Source organism: Salmo salar, unplaced genomic scaffold (genome assembly GCF_905237065.1).
Source record: "Salmo salar unplaced genomic scaffold, Ssal_v3.1, whole genome shotgun sequence".
NCBI classification, from domain to species: domain Eukaryota; kingdom Metazoa; phylum Chordata; class Actinopteri; order Salmoniformes; family Salmonidae; genus Salmo; species Salmo salar.
The window spans coordinates 12,860-39,149 of record NW_025548706.1 but is presented as its reverse complement, the minus strand read 5'-3'; the positions used below and the strand labels follow the sequence as shown (position 1 = coordinate 39,149).

General features: G+C 48.7%; 1 protein-coding gene across 1 annotated transcript in view; it reads right to left on the bottom strand.

Annotated features, from left to right (window-relative positions):
• LOC106594232 (SH3 and multiple ankyrin repeat domains protein 3) overlaps positions 1-3,186 on the bottom strand; it is a 106,940-nt gene extending 103,754 nt beyond the window's left edge. The window contains 1 exon segment of the mRNA XM_045712670.1: positions 3,007-3,186. The gene's annotated coding sequence lies outside the window, so the exon portion shown is untranslated.
• Between the last annotated feature and the right edge of the window lie 23,104 nt (positions 3,187-26,290).

Sequence of the window (26,290 nt, the reverse complement as noted above, 5' to 3'; positions counted from 1 at the left end):
GGTAGGGGTAGGGGTAGGGTTAGGGTTAGATAGTATGTGGACCAGGGTTAGGTAGGGTTAGGGTTAGGAAGTATGTGCACCTGGCCGTGCTGATGCTCCAGTTTCAACTGTTCTGCCTGCGGCTATGGAACCCTGACCTGTTCACCGGACGTGCTACCTGTCCCAGACCTGCTGTTTTCAACTCTCTAGAGACAGCAGGAGCGGTAGAGATACTCTCAATGATCGGCTATGAAAAGCCAACTGACATTTACTCTTGAGGTGCTGACTTGTTGCACCCTCGACAACCACTGTGATTATTATTATTTGACCATGCTGGTCATTTATGAACCTTTGAACATCTAGGCCATGTGCTGTTATAATCTCCACCCGGCACAGCCAGAAGAGGACTGGCCACCCCTCATAGCCTGGTTCCTCTCTAGGTTTCTTCCTAGGTTTTGGCCTTTCTAGGGAGTTTTTCCTAGCCACCGTGCTTCTACACCTGCATTGCTTGCTGTTTGGGGTTTTAGGCTGGGTTTCTGTACAGCACTTTGTGATATCAGCTGATGTAAGAAGGGCTATATAAATACATTTGATTTGATTAGGTAGTATGTGGACCAGGGTTAGGTAGGGTTAGGGTTAGGGGTAGGGGTAGGGGTAGGTAGGGGTAGGGGTAGGGGTAGGGGTAGGGGTAGGGTTAGGGGTAGGGGTAGGGTTATGTAGGGGTAGGGTTAGGGGTAGTAGGTGGACCAGGGTTAGGTAGGGTTAGGATTAGATAGTATGTGGACCAGGGTTAGGTAGGGGTAGGGGTAGGGGTAGTGGTAGGGTTAGGTAGGGGTAGGTAGGGGTAGGGTTAGGGGTAGGGGTAGGGTTAGGTAAGGGTAGGGGTAGGGTTAGGGGTAGGGGTAGGGATAGGGGTAGGGTTAGGGGTAGGGGTAGGGTTAGGTAGGGGTAGGGGGGGGTAGGGTTAGGGGTAGGGGTAGGGTTAGGGGTAGGGTTAGGGGTAGGGGTAGGTAGGGGTAGGGGTAGGGTTAGGGTTAGGGGTAGGGGTAGGGTTAGGGGTAGGGGTAGTAAGTGGACCAGGGTTAGGTAGGGTTAGGTAGGGGTAGGGTTAGGGGTAGGGGTAGGGGTAGTAGGTGGACCAGGGTTAGGTAGGGTTAGGTAGGGGTAGGGGTAGGGATAGGGTAGGGGGGTAGGGTTAGGTAGGGGTAGGGGTAGGGGTAGGTAGGGGTAGGGGTAGGGGTAGGTAGGGGTAGGGGTAGGGGTAGGGGTAGGGTTAGGTAGGGGTAGGGTTAGGTAGGGGTAGGGTAGGGTAGGGTAGGGTAGGGGTAGGTGGGGGTAGGTAGGGGAGGGATAGGGGTAGGGTAGGGTAGGGGTAGGGTAGGGTAGGGTAGGGTAGGGGTAGGGTTAGGGGTAGGGTTAGGTAGGGGTAGGGGTAGGGTTAGGTAGGGGTAGGGGTAGGGGTAGGGTTAGGTAGGGGTAGGTAGGGGAGGGGTAGGGTTAGGTAGGGGTAGGGTAGGGATAGGGTAGGGTAGGGGAGGGGTAGGTAGGGGTAGGGGTAGGGTAGGGATAGGGGTAGGGGTAGGGTAGGGGTAGGGGTAGGGTTGGGATAGGTAGGGGTAGGGGTAGAGGTAGGGTAGGGGTAGGGGTAGATAGGGGTAGGGGTAGGGTTAGGTAGGGGTAGGGGTAGGGTAGGGGTAGGGGTAGGGTGGGGGGAGGTAGGGGTAGGGGTAGGGTAGAGGTAGGGGTAGGGGTAGGGTAGGGTTAGGTAGGGGTAGGTAGGGGTAGGGGTAGGTAGGGGTAGGGGTAGGGGTAGGTAGGGGTAGGTAGGGTAGGGTGGGGGTAGGGGTAGGTAGGGGTAAGGGTAGGGGTAGGGTTAGGGGTAGGGTAGGGGTAGGTAGGGGTAGGTAGGGGTAGGGGTAGGGGTAGGGTTAGGGTTAGGGGTAGGGTTAGGGGTAGGGTTAGGTAGGGGTAGGGGTAGGGTTAGGTAGGGGTAGGGATAGAGGTAGGGTAGGGGTAGGGATAGGTAGGGGTAGGTAGGGGTAGGGTTAGGGGTAGGGGTAGGGTTAGGGGTAGGGGAGGGGTAGGGTTAGGTAGGGGTAGGGATAGGGTTAGGTAGGGGTAGGGATAGGGATAGGGGTAGGGTAGGGGTAGGGGTAGGGATAGGTAGGGGTAGGGAGAGGGGTAGGTAGGGGTAGGGTTAGGTAGAGGTAGGGGTAGAGGTAGGGTAGGGTAGGGGTAGGGGTAGGTAGGGGTAGGTAGGGGTAGGGGTAGCGTAGGGGGAGGGGTAGGTAGGGGGAGGGTAGGGTAGGGTAGGGTAGGGTAGGGTAGGGGTAGGTAGGGGTAGGTAGGGGTAGGTAGGGGAGGGGTAGGTAGGGGTAGGTAGGGGTAGGTAGGGTTAGGTAGGGGTAGGGGTAGCGTAGGGAGGGGGTAGGGGTAGGTAGGGGTAGGGGTAGCGTGGGGGAGGGGGTAGGTAGGGGTAGGGGTAGGTAGGGGTAGGTAGGGGTAGGGGAGGGGAGGGTAGGGGTAGGTAGGGGTAGGTAGGGGTAGGTAGGGGTAGGGGAGGGGGAGGGGTAGGGGTAGGTAGGGGTAGGTAGGGGTAGGTAGGGGTAGGGTTAGGTAGGGGTAGGGGTAGAGGTAGGGTAGGGTAGGGGTAGGGGTAGAGGTAGGGTAGGTAGGGGTAGGGTTAGGTAGGGGTAGGGATAGAGGTAGGGTAGGGTAAGGGGTAGGGGTAGGTAGGGGTAGGGAGGGGGAGGGGTAGGGGTAGGTAGGGGTAGGGGTAGCGTAGGGGAGGGGTAGGTAGGGGTAGGGGTAGGTAGGGGTAGGTAGGGGTAGGGAAGGGGGAGGGGTAGGGGTAGGTAGGGGTAGGTAGGGGTAGGTAGGGGTAGGGTTAGGTAGGGGTAGGGGTAGAGGTAGGGTAGGGTAGGGGTAGGGGTAGGTAGTGGTAGGTAGGGGTAGGGGTAGGGGAGGGGGAGGGGTAGTATGTGGACCAGGGTTAGCGAATATACACCATTAGGACATAATAGTCACCTCTGGTCTGGGAGTCCCATCAAAAGGATCCTGCTGGTTCCACTGGTCACCAAACTGGTCTGTACTGGTCTGTGGTAGTAATGTGCTGGTCTGTAGTAGTCCTGTACTGGTCTGTAGTAGTCTGTAGTAGTCCTGTGCTGGTCTGTAGTAGTCCTGTGCTGGTTTGTAGTAGTCTGTAGTAGTCCTGTGCTGGTCTGTAGTAGTCCTGTGCTGGTTTGTAGTAGTCTGTAGTAGTCCTGTGCTGGTCTGTAGTACTGCTGTACTGGTCTGTAGTAGTCCTGTGCTGGTCTGTAGTAGTCCTGTGCTGGTCTGTAGTAGTCTGTAGTAGTCCTGCGCTGGTCTGTAGTAGTCCTGTACTGGTCTGTAGTAGTCCTGTGCTGGTCTGTAGTAGTCCTGTGCTGGTCTGTAGTAGTCCTGTGCTGGTCTGTAGTAGTCCTGTACTGGTCTGTAGTAGTCCTGTACTGGTCTGTAGTAGTCCTGTGCTGGTCTGTATAACTGCTGTGCTGGTCTGTAGTAGTCCTGTGCTGGTCTGTAGTAGTCCTGTGCTGGTCTGTACTGCTCTGTGTCCAGGGCTCTACAGTGTCTGCGGTAGGTAGTCCTGTGCTGGTCTGTAGTAGTCCTGTACTGGTCTGTAGTAGTCCTGTGCTGGTCTGTAGTAGTCCTGTGCTGGTCTGTAGTACTGCTGTGCTGGTCTGTAGTAGTCCTGTACTGGTCTGTAGTACTGCTGTGCTGGTCTGTAGTACTCCTGTGCTGGTCTGTAGTAGTCCTGTACTGGTCTGTAGTACTGCTGTGCTGGTCTGTAGTACTCCTGTGCTGGTCTGTAGTAGTCCTGTGCTGGTCTGTAGTACTGCTGTACTGGTCTGTAGTAGTCCTGTGCTGGTCTGTAGTACTGCTGTGCTGGTCTGTAGTAGTCCTGTACTGCTCTGTAGTACTCCTGTGCTGGTCTGTAGTAGTCCTGTACTGGTCTGTAGTACTGCTGTGCTGGTCTGTAGTAGTCCTGTGCTGGTCTGTAGTAGTCCTGTGCTGGTCTGTAGTAGTCCTGTGCTGGTCTGTAGTAGTCCTGTGCTGGTCTGTAGTAGTCCTGTACTGCTCTGTACTGCTCTGTGTCCAGGGCTCTACAGGGTCTGCGGTAGGTAGTCCTGTGCTGGTCTGTAGTAGTCCTGTGCTGGTCTGTAGTAGTCCTGTGCTGGTCTGTAGTAGTCCTGTGCTGGTCTGTAGTAGTCCTGTACTGCTCTGTACTGCTCTGTGTCCAGGGCTCTACAGGGTCTGCGGTAGGTAGTCCTGTGCTGGTCTGTAGTAGTCCTGTGCTGGTCTGTAGTAGTCCTGTGCTGGTCTGTAGTAGTCCTGTGCTGGTCTGTAGTAGTCCTGTGCTGCTCTGTAGTAGTCCTGTACTGCTCTGTACTGCTCTGTGTCCAGGGCTCTACAGGGTCTGCGGTAGGTAGTCCTGTGCTGGTCTGTAGTAGTCCTGTACTGCTCTGTACTGCTCTGTGTCCAGGGCTCTACAGGGTCTTGATGACTCTCGTCTTTCTGAAGGGAAACCAGAGAAGGGAGGAGTGGGAAGGAACTCGCTCCCCCTCATTTCCTCCTTCACCACCAGCAGGACGGCTCCAGCTCCTCACATCTGACTAATAGGAAGACTAGCATTAATGGTCCTCAGTGATTGGTTGGTACTCAGGGACCACACCAACATCGAGTGACATGGTGACATCTTGTCCTCCTTTTAGAGCTCACTGATTGGTTAATGGCAGCTCTACAACCCTAAACCCTAACCCTAACCCTAACCACAACCCTAACCCTAACCACAACCCTAATCACAACCCTAAACCCTAACCCTAACCCATAACCCCGACCACAACCCTAAACCCTAACCACAACCCTAAACCCTGACCACAACCCTAAACCCTGACCACAACCCCTAACCACAAGCCTAAACCCTAATCACAACCCTAACCACAACCCCTAACCACAAGCCTAAACCCTGACCACAACCCCTAACCACAAGCCTAAACCCTAACCACAACCCCTAACCACAAGCCTAAACCCTAACCACAACCCTAAACCCTAAACCACAACCCTAAACCCTAACCACAACCCTAATCACAACCCTAAACCCTAATCACAACCCTAAACCCTAACCACAACCCTAAACCCTAACCACAACCCTAAACCCTAACCACAACCCTAAACCACAACCCTAAACCCTAACCACAACCCTAAACCACAACCCTAAACCCTGACCACAACCCCTAACCACAACCCTAAACCCTAATCACAACCCTAAACCCTAACCACAACCCTAAACCCTAACCACAACCCTAAACCCTAACCACAACCCTAAACCACAACCCTAAACCCTGACCACAACCCCTAACCACAACCCTAAACCCTAACCACAACCCTAACCCCTAACCACAACCCTAAACCCTGACCACAACCACAACCCTAAACCCTGACCACAACCCTAAACCCTAATCACAACCCTAAACCCTAACCACAACCCTAAACCCTGACCACAACCCTAAACCCTGACCACAACCCTAAACCCTGACCACAACCACAACCCTAAACCCTAACCACAACCCTAAACCCTAACCACAACCCTAAACCCTAACCACAACCCTAACCCCTGACCACAACCCCTAACCCCAACCCCTGACCACAACACATCCTTTGACATCTTTTTTTATCTTTCCTCTCCGTCCTCCCGTACCCTACTGTCTTCCCCTCCTCCCTCTCCTCCTGTTCTAGAAGTTTCCTATTAGCTCACACTTCCTCTTTCCTGTCTGTGTTCCCGTGGAGACGGATGTTTGGCAGGAAGAACTGGAGGAGCTGCAAGGCCCAGATAACCCAGACAAACACACACACACTACATTACACACACACACACTACATTACACACACACACACTACATTACACACACACACTACATTACACACACACACACTACATTACACACACACACACTACATTACACACACACACACTACATTACACACACACACACTACATTACACACACACACTACATTACACACACACACACTACATTACACACACACACACTACATTACACACACACACTACATTACACACACACACACTACATTACACACACACACACTACATTACACACACACACACTACATTACACACACACACTACATTACACACACACACACTACATTACACACACACACTACATTACACACACACACTACATTACACACACACACTACATTACACACACACACACTACATTACACACACACACTACATTACACACACACACACTACATTACACACACACACACTACATTACACACACACACACTACATTACACACACACACACTACATTACACACACACACACTACATTACACACACACACACTACATTACACACACACACACTACATTACACACACACACTACATTACACACACACACACTACATTACACACACACACACATACATTACACACACACACACTACATTACACACACACACACTACATTACACACACACACACTACATTACACACACACACACTACATTACACACACACACACTACATTACACACACACACATACATTACACACACACACACTACATTACACACACACACACTACATTACACACACACACACTACATTACACACACACACTACATTACACACACACACTACATTACACACACACACACTACATTACACACACACACACTACATTACACACACACACACTACATTACACACACACACACTACATTACACACACACACACTACATTACACACACACACACTACATTACACACACACACACTACATTACACACACACACACTACATTACACACACACACTACATTACACACACACACTACATTACACACACACACACTACATTACACACACACACACTACATTACACACACACACACTACATTACACACACACACACTACATTACACACACACACACTACATTACACACACACACACTACATTACACACACACACACTACATTACACACACACACACTACATTACACACACACACACTACATTACACACACACACACTACATTACACACACACACACTACATTACACACACACACACTACATTACACACACACACTACATTACACACACACACACTACATTACACACACACACACTACATTACACACACACACACTACATTACACACACACACACTACATTACACACACACACACTACATTACACACACACACACTACATTACACACACACCTACATTACACACACACACACTACATTACACACACACACACTACACACACACACACTACATTACACACACACACTACATTACACACACACACACTACATTACACACACACACACTACATTACACACACACACACTACATTACACACACACACTACATTACACACACACACTACATTACACACACACACTACATTACACACACACACTACATTACACACAAACACTACATTACACACACACACACTACATTACACACACACACACTACATTACACACACACACACTACATTACACACACACACTACATTACACACACACACTACATTACACACACACACACTACATTACACACACACACACTACATTACACACACACACACTACATTACACACACACACTACATTACACACACACACACTACATTACACACACACACTACATTACACACACACACACTACATTACACACACACACACTACATTACACACACACACACTACATTACACACACACACACTACATTACACACACACACACTACATTACACACACACACACTACATTACACACACACACACTACATTACACACACACACACACTACATTACACACACACACACTACATTACACACACACACACTACATTACACACACACACACTACATTACACACACACACACTACATTACACACACACACACTACATTACACACACACACACTACATTACACACACACACACACTACATTACACACACACACACTACATTACACACACACACACTACATTACACACACACACTACATTACACACACACACTACATTACACACACACACTACATTACACACACACACACTACATTACACACACACACTACATTACACACACACACACTACATTACACACACACACACTACATTACACACACACACTACATTACACACACACACACTACATTACACACACACACACTACATTACACACACACACACTACATTACACACACACACACTACATTACACACACACACACTACATTACACACACACACACTACATTACACACACACACTACATTACACACACACACTACATTACACACACACACACTACATTACACACACACACTACATTACACACACACACACACTACATTACACACACACACTACATTACACACACACACACTACATTACACACACACACACTACATTACACACACACACACTACATTACACACACACACACTACATTACACACACACACTACATTACACACACACACTACATTACACACACACACTACATTACACACACACACACTACATTACACACACACACACTACATTACACACACACACACTACATTACACACACACACACTACATTACACACACACACACTACATTACACACACACACACTACATTACACACACACACTACATTACACACACACACTACATTACACACACACACACTACATTACACACACACACTACATTACACACACACACACTACATTACACACACACACACTACATTACACACACACACTACATTACACACACACACACTACATTACACACACACACACTACATTACACACACACACACTACATTACACACACACACACTACATTACACACACACACTACATTACACACACACACTACATTACACACACACACTACATTACACACACACACACTACATTACACACACACACACTACATTACACACACACACACTACATTACACACACACACTACATTACACACACACACACTACATTACACACACACTACATTACACACACACACTACATTACACACACACACTACTAACACATACACACTACATTACACACACACTACATTACACACACACACTACATTACACACACACACACTACATTACACACACACACACTACATTACACACACACACACACTACTAACACATACACACTACATTACACACACACACTACATTACACACACACACTACATTACACACACACACTACATTACACACACACACACTACATTACACACACACTACATTACACACACACACTACATTACACACACACACTACTAACACATACACACTACATTACACACACACACACTACATTACACACACACACTACATTACACACACACACACTACATTACACACACACACACTACATTACACACACACACACACACTACTAACACATACACACTACATTACACACACACACTACATTACACACACACACTACATTACACACACACACACTACATTACACACACACACACACACACTACTAACACATACACACTACATTACACACACACACACTACATTACACACACACACTACATTACACACACACACACTACATTACACACACACACACACACACTACATTACACACACACTACATTACTTTAACAGCTAACCCCTGATGTAAACCACCTAACCCCTAACCTACCTACCCAGCCCTAACCCCTAACCCCTAACCCCTAACCTACCTACCTACCCCTAACCCCTAACCTACCTACCTAGCCCTAACCCCTAACCTACCTACCTACCTAACCCCTAACTCCTAACCTACCTACCTAGCCCTAACCCCTGAACTAACCTACCCAGCCCTAACCCCTAACCTACCTACCTAGCCCTAACCCCTAACCTACCTACCTAGCACTAACCCCTAACCTACCTACCTACCTAACCCCTAACCTACCTACCTACCTAACCCCTAACCTACCTACCTACCTAACCCCTAACCTACCTACCTAGCCCTAACCCCTAAACTAACCTACCTACCTAGCCCTAACCCCTAACCTACCTACCCAGCTAGCACTAACCCCTAACCTACCTACCTAGCCCTAACCCCTAACCTACCTACCTAGCCCTAACCCCTAACCTACCTACCTAGCCCTAACCCCTAACCTACCTACCCAGCTAGCACTAACCCCTAACCTACCTACCTAGCCCTAACCCCTAACCTACCTACCTAGGCCTAACCCCTAACCTACCCACCTAGCCCTAACCCCTAACCTACCTACCTAGCCCTAACCCCTAACCTACCTACCTAGCCCTAACCCCTAACCTACCTACCTACCTAGCCCTAACCCCTAACCTACCTACCTACCTAGCCCTAACCCCTAACCTACCTACCCACCTAGCCCTAACCCCTAACCTACCTACCTAGCCCTAACCCCTAACCTACCCACCTAGCCCTAACCCCTGAACTAACCTACCCAGCCCTAACCCCTAACCTACCTACCTAGCCCTAACCCCTAACCTACCTACCTAGGCCTAACCCCTAACCTACCTACCTAGCCCTAACCCCTAACCTACCTACCTAGCCCTAACCCCTGAACTAACCTACCCAGCCCTAACCCCTAACCTACCTACCTAGCCCTAACCCCTGAACTAACCTACCTACCTACCTACCCCTAACCCCTAACCTACCCACCTAGCCCTAACCCCTGAACTAACCTACCTAGCCCTAACCCCTAACCTACCTACCTAGCCCTAACCCCTGAACTAACCTACCCAGCCCTAACCACTAACCCCTGAACTAACCTACCCAGCTAGCAATAACCCCTGAATGACCAACCTAAACATTTTTATTTATTCATTTCACCTTTATTTAGCCAGGTAGGCTAGTTGAGAACAAGTCCTTTATTTAGCCAGGTAGGCTAGTTGAGAACAAGTCCTTTATTTAACCAGGTAGGCTAGTAGAGAACAAGTCCTTTATTTAGCCAGGTAGGCTAGTTGAGAACAAGTCCTTTATTTAACCAGGTAGGCTAGTAGAGAACAAGTCCTTTATTTAGCCAGGTAGGCTAGTTGAGAACAAGTCCTTTATTTAGCCAGGTAGGCTAGTTGAGAACAAGTCCTTTATTTAACCAGGTAGGCTAGTTGAGAACAAGTCCTTTATTTAGCCAGGTAGGCTAGTTGAGAACAAGTCCTTTATTTAACCAGGTAGGCTAGTAGAGAACAAGTCCTTTATTTAGCCAGGTAGGCTAGTTGAGAACAAGTCCTTTATTTAACCAGGTAGGCTAGTAGAGAACAAGTCCTTTATTTAGCCAGGTAGGCTAGTTGAGAACAAGTCCTTTATTTAGCCAGGTAGGCTAGTTGAGAACAAGTCCTTTATTTAACCAGGTAGGCTAGTTGAGAACTAGTCCTTTATTTAACCAGGTAGGCTAGTTGAGAACTAGTCCTTTATTTAACCAGGTCGGCCAGTTGAGAACTAGTCCTTTATTTAACCAGGTAGGCTAGTTGAGAACAAGTCCTTTATTTAGCCAGGTAGGCTAGTTGAGAACAAGTCCTTTATTTAACCAGGTAGGCTAGTTGAGAACTAGTCCTTTATTTAACCAGGTAGGCTAGTTGAGAACTAGTCCTTTATTTAACCAGGTCGGCCAGTTGAGAACTAGTCCTTTATTTAACCAGGTAGGCTAGTAGAGAACAAGTCCTTTATTTAACCAAGTAGGCTAGTTGAGAACAAGTCCTTTATTTAACCAGGTAGGCCAGTTGAGAACTAGTTCGCATTTACAACGGCGACCTGGCCAAGATAAAGCAAAGCAGTTCGACACAAACAACAACACAGAGTTACACATTAGGGAGGTAAGACAATAAATTTGCCGCAGTGGCAAAGTAATTACAATTTAGCAATTAAACACTGGAGTTGTAGATGTGCAGAAGATGAATGTGCAAGTAGAGATACTGGGGTGCAAAGGAGCAAGATAAATAAATAAATACAGTATGGGGATGAGGTAGGTGGATGGGCTATTTACAGATGGGCTGTGTACAGGTGCAGTGATCTGTGAGCTGCTCTGACAGCTGATGCTTAAAGCTAGTGAGGGAGATATGAGTCTCCAGCTTCAGTGATTTTTGCAGTTCGTTCCAGTCACTGGCAGCAGAGAACTGGAAGGAAAGGCGGCCAAAGGAGGAATTGGCTTTGGGGATGACCAGTGAGATATACCTGCTGGAGCGCGTGCTACGGGTGGGTGCTGCTATGGTAACCAGTGAGCTGAGATAAGGCGGGGCTTTACCTAGCAGAGACTTATAGATGACCTGGAGCCAGTGGGTTTGGTGACGAATATGAAGTGAGGACCAGCCAACGAGAGCATACACGTCGCAGTGGTGGGTAGTATATGGGGCTTTGGTGACAAAACGGATGGCACTGTGATAGACTGCATCCAATTTGCTGAGTAGAGTGTTGGAGGCTATTTTATAAATGACATCACCGAAGTCAAGGATCAGTCAGTTTTACGAGGGTATGTTTGGCAGCATGAGTGAAGGAGGATTTATTGCGAAAGGGGAAGCCGATTCTAGATTTAATTTTGGATTGGAGATGCTTAATGTGAGTCTGGAAGGAGAGTTTACAGTCTAACCAGACACCTAGGTATTTGTAGTTGTCCACATATTCTAAGTAAGAACCGTCCAGAGTAGTGATGCTGGACGGGCGGGCAGGTGCAGGCAGCGATCGGTTGAAGAGCATGCATTTAGTTTTTCTTGCATTTAAGAGCAGTTGGAGGCCACGGAAGGAGTGTTGTATGGCATTGAAGCTCGTCTGGAGGTTAGTTAACACAGTGTCCAAAGAAGGGCCAGAAGTATACAGAATGGTGTCATCTGCATAGAGGTGGATCTGAGAATCACCAGCAGCAAGAGCGACATCATTGATGTATACAGAGAAAAGAGTCGGCCCGAGAATTGAACCCTGTGGCACCCCCATAGAGACTGCCAGAGGTCCGGACAACAGGCCCTACGATTTGACACACTGAACTCAGTCTGAGAAGTAGTTGGTGAACCAGGCGAGGCAGTCATTTGAGAAACCAAGGCTGTTGAGTCTGCCGATAAGAATGCGGTGATTGACAGAGTTGAAAGCCTTGGACAGGTCAATGAATACGGCTGCATAGTAATGTCTCTTATCGATGGCGGTTATGATATCGTTTAGGACCTTGAGCGTGGCTGAGGTGCACCCATGACCAGCTCTGAAACCAGATTGCGTAGGGGAGAAGGTACGGTGGGATTCGAAATGGTTGGTGATCTGTTTATTAACTTGGCTTTCGAAGACCTTAGAAAGGCAGGGTAGCATAGATATAGGTCTGTAGCAGTTTGGGTCTAGAGTGTCTCCCCCTTTGAAGAGGGGGATGACAGCAGCTGCTTTCCAATCTTTGGGAATCTCAGACGATACGAAAGAGAGGTTGAACAGGCTAGTAATAGGGGTTGCAACAATTTCAGCAGATCATTTTAGAAAGAGAGGGCCCAGATTGTCTAGCCCAACTGATTTGTAGGGGTCCAGATTTCGCAACTCTTTCAGAACATCAGCTATCTGGATTTGGGTGAAGGAGAAATGGGGGAGGTTTGGGCAAGTTGCTGTGGAGGGTGCAGGGCTGTTGACCGGGGTAGGGGTAGCCAGGTGGAAAGCATGGCCAGCCGTAGAAAAATGCTTATTGAAATTCTCAATTATTTAGGATTTATCAGTGGTAACAGTGTTTCCTAGCCTCAGTGCAGTGGGCAGCTGGGAGGAGGTGCTCTCATTCTCCATGGACTTTACAGTGTCCCAGAACCTTTTGGAGTTTGTGCTATAGGATGCAAATTTCTGTTTGAAAAAGCTAGCCTTTGCTTTCCTAACTGCCTGAGTATATTGGTTCCTAACTTCCCTGAAAAGTTACATATCGCAGGGGCTATTTGATGCTAATGCAGTTTTTGTGCTATTCTAGAGCAGTCAGGTCTTGACCAGCCCTAACCCCTAACCTACCTACCTAGCCCTAACCCCTAACCTACCTACCTAGCCCTAACCCCTGAACAATGCCACTTTAATAATGTTTTCATACCCTACATTACTCATCTCATATGTATATACTGTACTCTATACCATCTACTGCATCTTGCCTATGCCATTCGGCCATCGCTCATCCATATATTTATATGTACATATTCTTATTCATTCCTTTACAGTTGTGTGTATAAGGTAGTTGTTGTGAAATTGTTATATTACTTGTTACATATTACTGCACGGTCGGAACTAGGGGCACAAGCATTTCGCTACACTCGCATTAACATCTGCTAACCATCTGTATGGACCATTAACATCTGCTAACCATCTGTATGTGACCAATAACATCTGCTAACCATCTGTATGGACCATTAACATCTGCTAACCATCTGTATGGACCATTAACATCTGCTAACCATCTGTATGGACCATTAACATCTGCTAACCATCTGTATGGACCATTAACATCTGCTAACCATCTGTATGGACCAATAAAATTAGATTTGAACTAACCTACCCACCCAGCTAACCCTAACCCCTAAACTAACCTACCTAGCCCTAACCCCTAACCTACCTACCTAGCCCTAACCCCTAACCTACCTACGTAGCCCTAACCCCTAACCTACCTAGCCCTAACCCCTGAACTAACCTACCCAGCCCTAACCACTAACCTACCTACCTAGCCCTAACCCCTAACCTACCTACCTAGCCCTAACCCCTAACCTACCTACCTAGCCCTAACCCCTAACCTACCTACCTAGCCCTAACCACTAACCTACCTACCTAGCCCTAACCCCTAACCTACCCACCTAGCCCTAACCCCTGAACTAACCTACCCAGCCCTAACAACTAACCTACCTACCTAGCCCTAACCCCTAACCTACCTACCTAGGCCTAACCCCTAACCTACCCACCTAGCCCTAACCCCTGAACTAACCTACCCAGCCCTAACCACTAACCTACCTACCTAGCCCTAACCCCTAACCTACCTACCTAGGCCTAACCCCTAACCTACCTACCTAGCCTTAACCCCTAACCTACCCACCTAGCCCTAACCCCTGAACTAACCTACCCAGCCCTAACCACTAACCTACCTACCCAGCCCTAACACCTAACCTACCCACCCACCTAGCCCTAACCCCTGAACTAACCTACCCAGCCCTAACCCCTAGCCTACCTACCTAGCCCTAACCCCTAACCTACCTACCTAGCCCTAACCCCTGAACTAACCTACCCACCCAGCTAACCCCTAACCTAACCTACCCACCCACCTAGCCCTAACCCCTAAACTAACCTACCTATTCTTAACCCCTAACATCAGGGCTTCAAGGTATTTCTCTGAATGAGTTTTCTGGACATTTAGATATACAGAACCTTCCCTACCATACAGGACTAGAGGAACCTTCCCTACCATACAGGACTAGAGGAACCTTCCCTACCATACAGGACTAGAGGAACCTTCCCTACCATACAGGACTAGAGGAACCTTCCCTACCATACAGGACTAGAGGAACCTTCCCTACCATACAGGACTAGAGGAACCTTCCCTACCATACAGGACTAGAGGAACCTTCCCTACCATACATACAGGACTAGAGGAACCTTCCCTACCATACAGGACTAGAGGAACCTTCCCTTCCATACAGGACTAGAGGAACCTTCCCTACCATACAGGACTAGAGGAACCTTCCCTACCATACATACAGGACTAGAGGAACCTTCCCTACCATACATACAGGACTAGAGGAACCTTCCCTACCATACATACAGGACTAGAGGAACCTTCCCTACCATACAGGACTAGAGGAACCTTCCCTACCTACGGACTAGAGGAACCTTCCCTACCATACAGGACTAGAGGAACCTTCCCTACCATACAGGACTAGAGGAACCTTCCCTACCATACAGGACTAGAGGAACCTTCCCTACCATACAGGACTAGAGGAACCTTCCCTACCATACAGGACTAGAGGAACCTTCCCTACCATACAGGACTAGAGGAACCTTCCCTACCATACAGGACTAGAGGAACCTTCCCTACCATACAGGACTAGAGGAACCTTCCCTACCATACAGGACTAGAGGAACCTTCCCTACCATACATACAGGACTAGAGGAACCTTCCCTACCATACAGGACTAGAGGAACCTTCCCTACCATACAGGACTAGAGGAACCTTCCCTACCATACAGGACTAGAGGAACCTTCCCTACCATACAGGACTAGAGGAACCTTCCCTACCATACAGGACTAGAGGAACCTTCCCTACCATACATCAGGACTAGAGGAACCTTCCCTACCATACAGGACTAGAGGAACCTTCCCTACCATACAGGACTAGAGGAACCTTCCCTACCATACAGGACTAGAGGAACCTTCCCTACCATACATACAGGACTAGAGGAACCTTCCCTACCATACAGGATTAGAGGAACCTTCCCTACCATACAGGACTAGAGGAACCTTCCCTACCATACAGGACTAGAGGAACCTTCCCTACCATACATAGGACTAGAGGAACCTTCCCTACCATACAGGACTAGAGGAACCTTCCCTACCATACATACAGGACTAGAGGAACCTTCCCTACCATACAGGACTAGAGGAACCTTCCCTACCATACAGGACTAGAGGAACCTTCCCTACCATACATACAGGACTAGAGGAACCTTCCCTACCATACAGGACTAGAGGAACCTTCCCTACCATACAGGACTAGAGGAACCTTCCCTACCATACAGGACTAGAGGAACCTTCCCTACCATACATACAGGACTAGAGGAACCTTCCCTACCATACAGGACTAGAGGAACCTTCCCTACCATACAGGACTAGAGGAACCTTCCCTACCATACAGGACTAGAGGAACCTTCCCTACCATACAGGACTAGAGGAACCTTCCCTACCATACAGGACTAGAGGAACCTTCCCTACCATACAGGACTAGAGGAACCTTCCCTACCATACATCAGGACTAGAGGAACCTTCCCCACCATACAGGACTAGAGGAACCTTCCCTACCATACAGGACTAGAGGAACCTTCCCTACCATACAGGACTAGAGGAACCTTCCCTACCATACAGGACTAGAGGAACCTTCCCTACCATACAGGACTAGAGGAACCTTCCCTACCATACAGGACTAGAGGAACCTTCCCTACCATACAAGGACTAGAGGAACCTTCCCTACCATACAGGACTAGAGGAACCTTCCCTACCATACAGGACTAGAGGAACCTTCCCTACCATACAGGACTAGAGGAACCTTCCCTACCATACAGGACTAGAGGAACCTTCCCTACCATACAGGACTAGAGGAACCTTCCCTACCATACATACAGGACTAGAGGAACCTTCCCTACCATACAGGACTAGAGGAACCTTCCCTACCATACAGGACTAGAGGAACCTTCCCTACCATACAGGACTAGAGGAACCTTCCCTACCATACATACAGGACTAGAGGAACCTTCCCTACCATACAGGACTAGAGGAACCTTCCCTACCATACAGGACTAGAGGAACCTTCCCTACCATACAGGACTAGAGGAACCTTCCCTACCATACAGGACTAGAGGAACCTTCCCTACCATACATAGGACTAGAGGAACCTTCCCTACCATACATACAGGACTAGAGGAACCTTCCCTACCATACAGGACTAGAGGAACCTTCCCTACCATACATCAGGACTAGAGGAACCTTCCCTACCATACAGGACTAGAGGAACCTTCCCTACCATACAGGACTAGAGGAACCTTCCCTACCATACATACAGGACTAGAGGAACCTTCCCTACCATACATACAGGACTAGAGGAACCTTCCCTACCATACAGGACTAGAGGAACCTTCCCTACCATACAGGACTAGAGGAACCTTCCCTACCATACAGGACTAGAGGAACCTTCCCTACCATACAGGACTAGAGGAACCTTCCCTACCATACAGGACTAGAGGAACCTTCCCTACCATACAGGACTAGAGGAACCTTCCCTACCATACAGGACTAGAGGAACCTTCCCTACCATACAGGACTAGAGGAACCTTCCCTACCATACAGGACTAGAGGAACCTTCCCTACCATACAGGACTAGAGGAACCTTCCCTACCATACAGGACTAGAGGAACCTTCCCTACCATACAGGACTAGAGGAACCTTCCCTACCATACATACAGGACTAGAGGAACCTTCCCTACCATACAGGACTAGAGGAACCTTCCCTACCATACATCAGGACTAGAGGAACCTTCCCTACCATACAGGACTAGAGGAACCTTCCCTACCATACAGGACTAGAGGAACCTTCCCTACCATACAGGACTAGAGGAACCTTCCCTACCATACAGGACTAGAGGAACCTTCCCTACCATACAGGACTAGAGGAACCTTCCCTACCATACAGGACTAGAGGAACCTTCCCTACCATACAAGGACTAGAGGAACCTTCCCTACCATACAGGACTAGAGGAACCTTCCCTACCATACAGGACTAGAGGAACCTTCCCTACCATACAGGACTAGAGGAACCTTCCCTACCATACAGGACTAGAGGAACCTTCCCTACCATACAGGACTAGAGGAACCTTCCCTACCATACAGGACTAGAGGAACCTTCCCTACCATACAGGACTAGAGGAACCTTCCCTACCATACAGGACTAGAGGAACCTTCCCTACCATACATCAGGACTAGAGGAACCTTCCCTACCATACAGGACTAGAGGAACCTTCCCTACCATACATACAGGACTAGAGGAACCTTCCCTACCATACAGGACTAGAGGAACCTTCCCTACCATACATACAGGACTAGAGGAACCTTCCCTACCATACATAAGGACTAGAGGAACCTTCCCTACCATACAGGACTAGAGGAACCTTCCCTACCATACAGGACTAGAGGAACCTTCCCTACCATACACGGACTAGAGGAACCTTCCCTACCATACAGGACTAGAGGAACCTTCCCTACCATACAGGACTAGAGGAACCTTCCCTACCATACAGGACTAGAGGAACCTTCCCTACCATACAGGACTAGAGGAACCTTCCCTACCATACAAGGACTAGAGGAACCTTCCCTACCATACAGGACTAGAGGAACCTTCCCTACCATACAGGACTAGAGGAACCTTCCCTACCATACATCAGGACTAGAGGAACCTTCCCTACCATACAGGGCTAGAGGAACCTTCCCTACCATACAGGACTAGAGGAACCTTCCCTACCATACAGGACTAGAGGAACCTTCCCTACCATACAGGACTAGAGGAACCTTCCCTACCATACAGGACTAGAGGAACCTTCCCTACCATACAGGACTAGAGGAACCTTCCCTACCATACAGGACTAGAGGAACCTTCCCTACCATACAGGACTAGAGGAACCTTCCCTACCATACAGGACTAGAGGAACCTTCCCTACCATACAGGACTAGAGGAACCTTCCCTACCATACAGGACTAGAGGAACCTTCCCTACCATACAGGACTAGAGGAACCTTCCCTACCATACAGGACTAGAGGAACCTTCCCTACCATACATACAGGACTAGAGGAACCTTCCCTACCATACAGGACTAGAGGAACCTTCCCTACCATACAGGACTAGAGGAACCTTCCCTACCATACAGGACTAGAGGAACCTTCCCTACCATACAGGAGTAGAGGAACCTTCCCTACCATACAGGACTAGAGGAACCTTCCCTACCATACAGGACTAGAGGAACCTTCCCTACCATACAGGACTAGAGGAACCTTCCCTACCATACATACAGGACTAGAGGAACCTTCCCTACCATACAGGACTAGAGGAACCTTCCCTACCATACAGGACTAGAGGAACCTTCCCTACCATACACAGGACTAGAGGAACCTTCCCTACCATACAGGACTAGAGGAACCTTCCCTACCATACAGGACTAGAGGAACCTTCCCTACCATACAGGACTAGAGGAACCTTCCCTACCATACAGGACTAGAGGAACCTTCCCTACCATACAGGACTAGAGGAACCTTCCCTACCATACAGGACTAGAGGAACCTTCCCTACCATACAGGACTAGAGGAACCTTCCCTACCATACAGGACTAGAGGAACCTTCCCTACCATACAGGACTAGAGGAACCTTCCCTACCATACAGGACTAGAAGGAACCTTCCCTACCATACAGGACTAGAGGAACCTTCCCTACCATACAGGACTAGAGGAACCTTCCCTACCATACAGGACTAGAGGAACCTTCCCTACCATACAGGACTAGAGGAACCTTCCCTACCATACAGGACTAGAGGAACCTTCCCTACCATACAGGACTAGAGGAACCTTCCCTACCATACAGGACTAGAGGAACCTTCCCTACCATACAGGACTAGAGGAACCTTCCCTACCATACAGGACTAGAGGAACCTTCCCTACCATACAGGACTAGAGGAACCTTCCCTACCATACAGGACTAGAGGAACCTTCCCTACCATACAGGACTAGAGGAACCTTCCCTACCATACAGGACTAGAGGAACCTTCCCTACCATACAGGACTAGAGGAACCTTCCCTACCATACAGGACTAGAGGAACCTTCCCTACCATACAGGACTAGAGGAACCTTCCCTACCATACAGGACTAGAGGAACCTTCCCTACCATACAGGACTAGAGGAACCTTCCCTACCATACAGGACTAGAGGAACCTTCCCTACCATACAGGACTAGAGGAACCTTCCCTACCATACACAGGACTAGAGGAACCTTCCCTACCATACAGGACTAGAGGAACCTTCCCTACCATACAGGACTAGAGGAACCTTCCCTACCATACAGGACTAGAGGAACCTTCCCTACCATACATACAGGACTAGAGGAACCTTCCCTACCATACAGGACTAGAGGAACCTTCCCTACCATACAGGACTAGAGGAACCTTCCCTACCATACATCAGGACTAGAGGAACCTTCCCTACCATACAGGACTAGAGGAACCTTCCCTACCATACAGGACTAGAGGAACCTTCCCTACCATACAGGACTAGAGGAACCTTCCCTACCATACAGGACTAGAGGAACCTTCCCTACCATACAGGACTAGAGGAACCTTCCCTACCATACAGGACTAGAGGAACCTTCCCTACCATACAGGACTAGAGGAACCTTCCCTACCATACAGGACTAGAGGAACCTTCCCTACCATACAGGACTAGAGGAACCTTCCCTACCATACAGGACTAGAGGAACCTTCCCTACCATACAGGACTAGAGGAACCTTCCCTACCATACCAGGACTAGAGGAACCTTCCCTACCATACAGGACTAGAGGAACCTTCCCTACCATACAGGACTAGAGGAACCTTCCCTACCATACAGGACTAGAGGAACCTTCCCTACCATACAGGACTAGAGGAACCTTCCCTACCATACAGGACTAGAGGAACCTTCCCTACCATACAGGACTAGAGGAACCTTCCCTACCATACAGGACTAGAGGAACCTTCCCTACCATACAGGACTAGAGGAACCTTCCCTACCATACAGGACTAGAGGAACCTTCCCTACCATACAGGACTAGAGGAACCTTCCCTACCATACAGGACTAGAGGAACCTTCCCTACCATACAGGACTAGAGGAACCTTCCCTACCATACCATACAGGACTAGAGGAACCTTCCCTACCATACAGGACTAGAGGAACCTTCCCTACCATACAGGACTAGAGGAACCTTCCCTACCATACAGGACTAGAGGAACCTTCCCTACCATACAGGACTAGAGGAACCTTCCCTACCATACAGGACTAGAGGAACCTTCCCTACCATACAGGACTAGAGGAACCTTCCCTACCATACACAGGACTAGAGGAACCTTCCCTACCATACAGGACTAGAGGAACCTTCCCTACCATACAGGACTAGAGGAACCTTCCCTACCATACATACAGGACTAGAGGAACCTTCCCTACCATACAGGACTAGAGGAACCTTCCCTACCATACAGGACTAGAGGAACCTTCCCTACCATACAGGACTAGAGGAACCTTCCCTACCATACAGGACTAGAGGAACCTTCCCTACCATACATGGACTAGAGGAACCTTCCCTACCATACAGGACTAGAGGAACCTTCCCTACCATACACAGGACTAGAGGAACCTTCCCTACCATACAGGACTAGAGGAACCTTCCCTACCATACAGGACTAGAGGAACCTTCCCTACCATACAGGACTAGAGGAACCTTCCCTACCATACAGGACTAGAGGAACCTTCCCTACCATACAGGACTAGAGGAACCTTCCCTACCATACAGGACTAGAGGAACCTTCCCTACCATACAGGACTAGAGGAACCTTCCCTACCATACAGGACTAGAGGAACCTTCCCTACCATACAGGACTAGAGGAACCTTCCCTACCATACAGGACTAGAGGAACCTTCCCTACCATACAGGACTAGAGGAACCTTCCCTACCATACAGGACTAGAGGAACCTTCCCTACCATACAGGACTAGAGGAACCTTCCCTACCATACAGGACTAGAGGAACCTTCCCTACCATACAGGACTAGAGGAACCTTCCCTACCATACAGGACTAGAGGAACCTTCCCTACCATACAGGACTAGAGGAACCTTCCCTACCATACATACAGGACTAGAGGAACCTTCCCTACCATACAGGACTAGAGGAACCTTCCCTACCATACAGGACTAGAGGAACCTTCCCTACCATACAGGACTAGAGGAACCTTCCCTACCATACAGGACTAGAGGAACCTTCCCTACCATACAGGACTAGAGGAACCTTCCCTACCATACAAGGACTAGAGGAACCTTCCCTACCATACAGGACTAGAGGAACCTTCCCTACCATACAGGACTAGAGGAACCTTCCCTACCATACAGGACTAGAGGAACCTTCCCTACCATACAGGACTAGAGGAACCTTCCCTACCATACAGGACTAGAGGAACCTTCCCTACCATACAGGACTAGAGGAACCTTCCCTACCATACAGGACTAGAGGAACCTTCCCTACCATACAGGACTAGAGGAACCTTCCCTACCATACAGGACTAGAGGAACCTTCCCTACCATACAGGACTAGAGGAACCTTCCCTACCATACAGGACTAGAGGAACCTTCCCTACCATACACAGGACTAGAGGAACCTTCCCTACCATACAGGACTAGAGGAACCTTCCCTACCATACAGGACTAGAGGAACCTTCCCTACCATACAGGACTAGAGGAACCTTCCCTACCATACAGGACTAGAGGAACCTTCCCTACCATACAGGACTAGAGGAACCTTCCCTACCATACATACAGGACTAGAGGAACCTTCCCTACCATACAGGACTAGAGGAACCTTCCCTACCATACATAGGACTAGAGGAACCTTCCCTACCATACAGGACTAGAGGAACCTTCCCTACCATACAGGACTAGAGGAACCTTCCCTACCATACAGGACTAGAGGAACCTTCCCTACCATACAGGACTAGAGGAACCTTCCCTACCATACAGGACTAGAGGAACCTTCCCTACCATACAGGACTAGAGGAACCTTCCCTACCATACAGGACTAGAGGAACCTTCCCTACCATACAGGACTAGAGGAACCTTCCCTACCATACAGGACTAGAGGAACCTTCCCTACCATACAGGACTAGAGGAACCTTCCCTACCATACAGGACTAGAGGAACCTTCCCTACCATACAGGACTAGAGGAACCTTCCCTACCATACAGGACTAGAGGAACCTTCCCTACCATACAGGACTAGAGGAACCTTCCCTACCATACAAGGACTAGAGGAACCTTCCCTACCATACAGGACTAGAGGAACCTTCCCTACCATACAGGACTAGAGGAACCTTCCCTACCATACAGGACTAGAGGAACCTTCCCTACCATACAGGACTAGAGGAACCTTCCCTACCATACAGGACTAGAGGAACCTTCCCTACCATACAGGACTAGAGGAACCTTCCCTACCATACAGGACTAGAGGAACCTTCCCTACCATACAGGACTAGAGGAACCTTCCCTACCATACAGGACTAGAGGAACCTTCCCTTCCATACATACAGGACTAGAGGAACCTTCCCTACCATACAGGACTAGAGGAACCTTCCCTACCATACATACAGGACTAGAGGAACCTTCCCTACCATACAGGACTAGAGGAACCTTCCCTACCATACAGGACTAGATGAACCTTCCCTACCATACAGGACTAGAGGAACCTTCCCTACCATACAGGACTAGAGGAACCTTCCCTACCATACAGGACTAGAGGAACCTTCCCTACCATACAGGACTAGAGGAACCTTCCCTACCATACAGGACTAGAGGAACCTTCCCTACCATACAGGACTAGAGGAACCTTCCCTACCATACAGGACTAGAGGAACCTTCCCTACCATACAGGACTAGAGGAACCTTCCCTACCATACAGGACTAGAGGAACCTTCCCTACCATACAGGACTAGAGGAACCTTCCCTACCATACAGGACTAGAGGAACCTTCCCTACCATACAGGACTAGAGGAACCTTCCCTACCATACAGGACTAGAGGAACCTTCCCTACCATACAGGACTAGAGGAACCTTCCCTACCATACAGGACTAGAGGAACCTTCCCTACCATACAGGACTAGAGGAACCTTCCCTACCATACAGGACTAGAGGAACCTTCCCTACCATACAGGACTAGAGGAACCTTCCCTACCATACAGGACTAGAGGAACCTTCCCTACCATACAGGACTAGAGGAACCTTCCCTACCATACAGGACTAGAGGAACCTTCCCTACCATACAGGACTAGAGGAACCTTCCCTACCATACATACAGGACTAGAGGAACCTTCCCTACCATACAGGACTAGAGGAACCTTCCCTACCATACAGGACTAGAGGAACCTTCCCTACCATACAGGACTAGAGGAACCTTCCCTACCATACAGGACTAGAGGAACCTTCCCTACCATACAGGACTAGAGGAACCTTCCCTACCATACAGGACTAGAGGAACCTTCCCTACCATACAGGACTAGAGGAACCTTCCCTACCATACAGGACTAGAGGAACCTTCCCTACCATACAGGACTAGAGGAACCTTCCCTACCATACAGGACTAGAGGAACCTTCCCTACCATACAGGACTAGAGGAACCTTCCCTACCATACAGGACTAGAGGAACCTTCCCTACCATACAGGACTAGAGGAACCTTCCCTACCATACAGGACTAGAGGAACCTTCCCTACCATACAGGACTAGAGGAACCTTCCCTACCATACAGGACTAGAGGAACCTTCCCTACCATACAGGACTAGAGGAACCTTCCCTACCATACAGGACTAGAGGAACCTTCCCTACCATACAGGACTAGAGGAACCTTCCCTACCATACAGGACTAGAGGAACCTTCCCTACCATACATACAGGACTAGAGGAACCTTCCCTACCATACAGGACTAGAGGAACCTTCCCTACCATACAGGACTAGAGGAACCTTCCCTACCATACATACAGGACTAGAGGAACCTTCCCTACCATACAGGGCTAGAGGAACCTTCCCTACCATACAGGACTAGAGGAACCTTCCCTACCATACAGGACTAGAGGAACCTTCCCTACCATACAGGACTAGAGGAACCTTCCCTACCATACAGGACTAGAGGAACCTTCCCTACCATACAGGACTAGAGGAACCTTCCCTACCATACAGGACTAGAGGAACCTTCCCTACCATACAGGACTAGAGGAACCTTCCCTACCATACAGGACTAGAGGAACCTTCCCTACCATACAGGACTAGAGGAACCTTCCCTACCATACAGGACTAGAGGAACCTTCCCTACCATACAGGACTAGAGGAACCTTCCCTACCATACAGGACTAGAGGAACCTTCCCTACCATACAGGACTAGAGGAACCTTCCCTACCATACAGGACTAGAGGAACCTTCCCTACCATACAGGACTAGAGGAACCTTCCCTACCATACAGGACTAGAGGAACCTTCCCTACCATACAGGACTAGAGGAACCTTCCCTACCATACAGGACTAGAGGAACCTTCCCTACCATACAGGACTAGAGGAACCTTCCCTACCATACAGGACTAGAGGAACCTTCCCTACCATACAGGACTAGAGGAACCTTCCCTACCATACAGGACTAGAGGAACCTTCCCTACCATACAGGACTAGAGGAACCTTCCCTACCATACAGGACTAGAGGA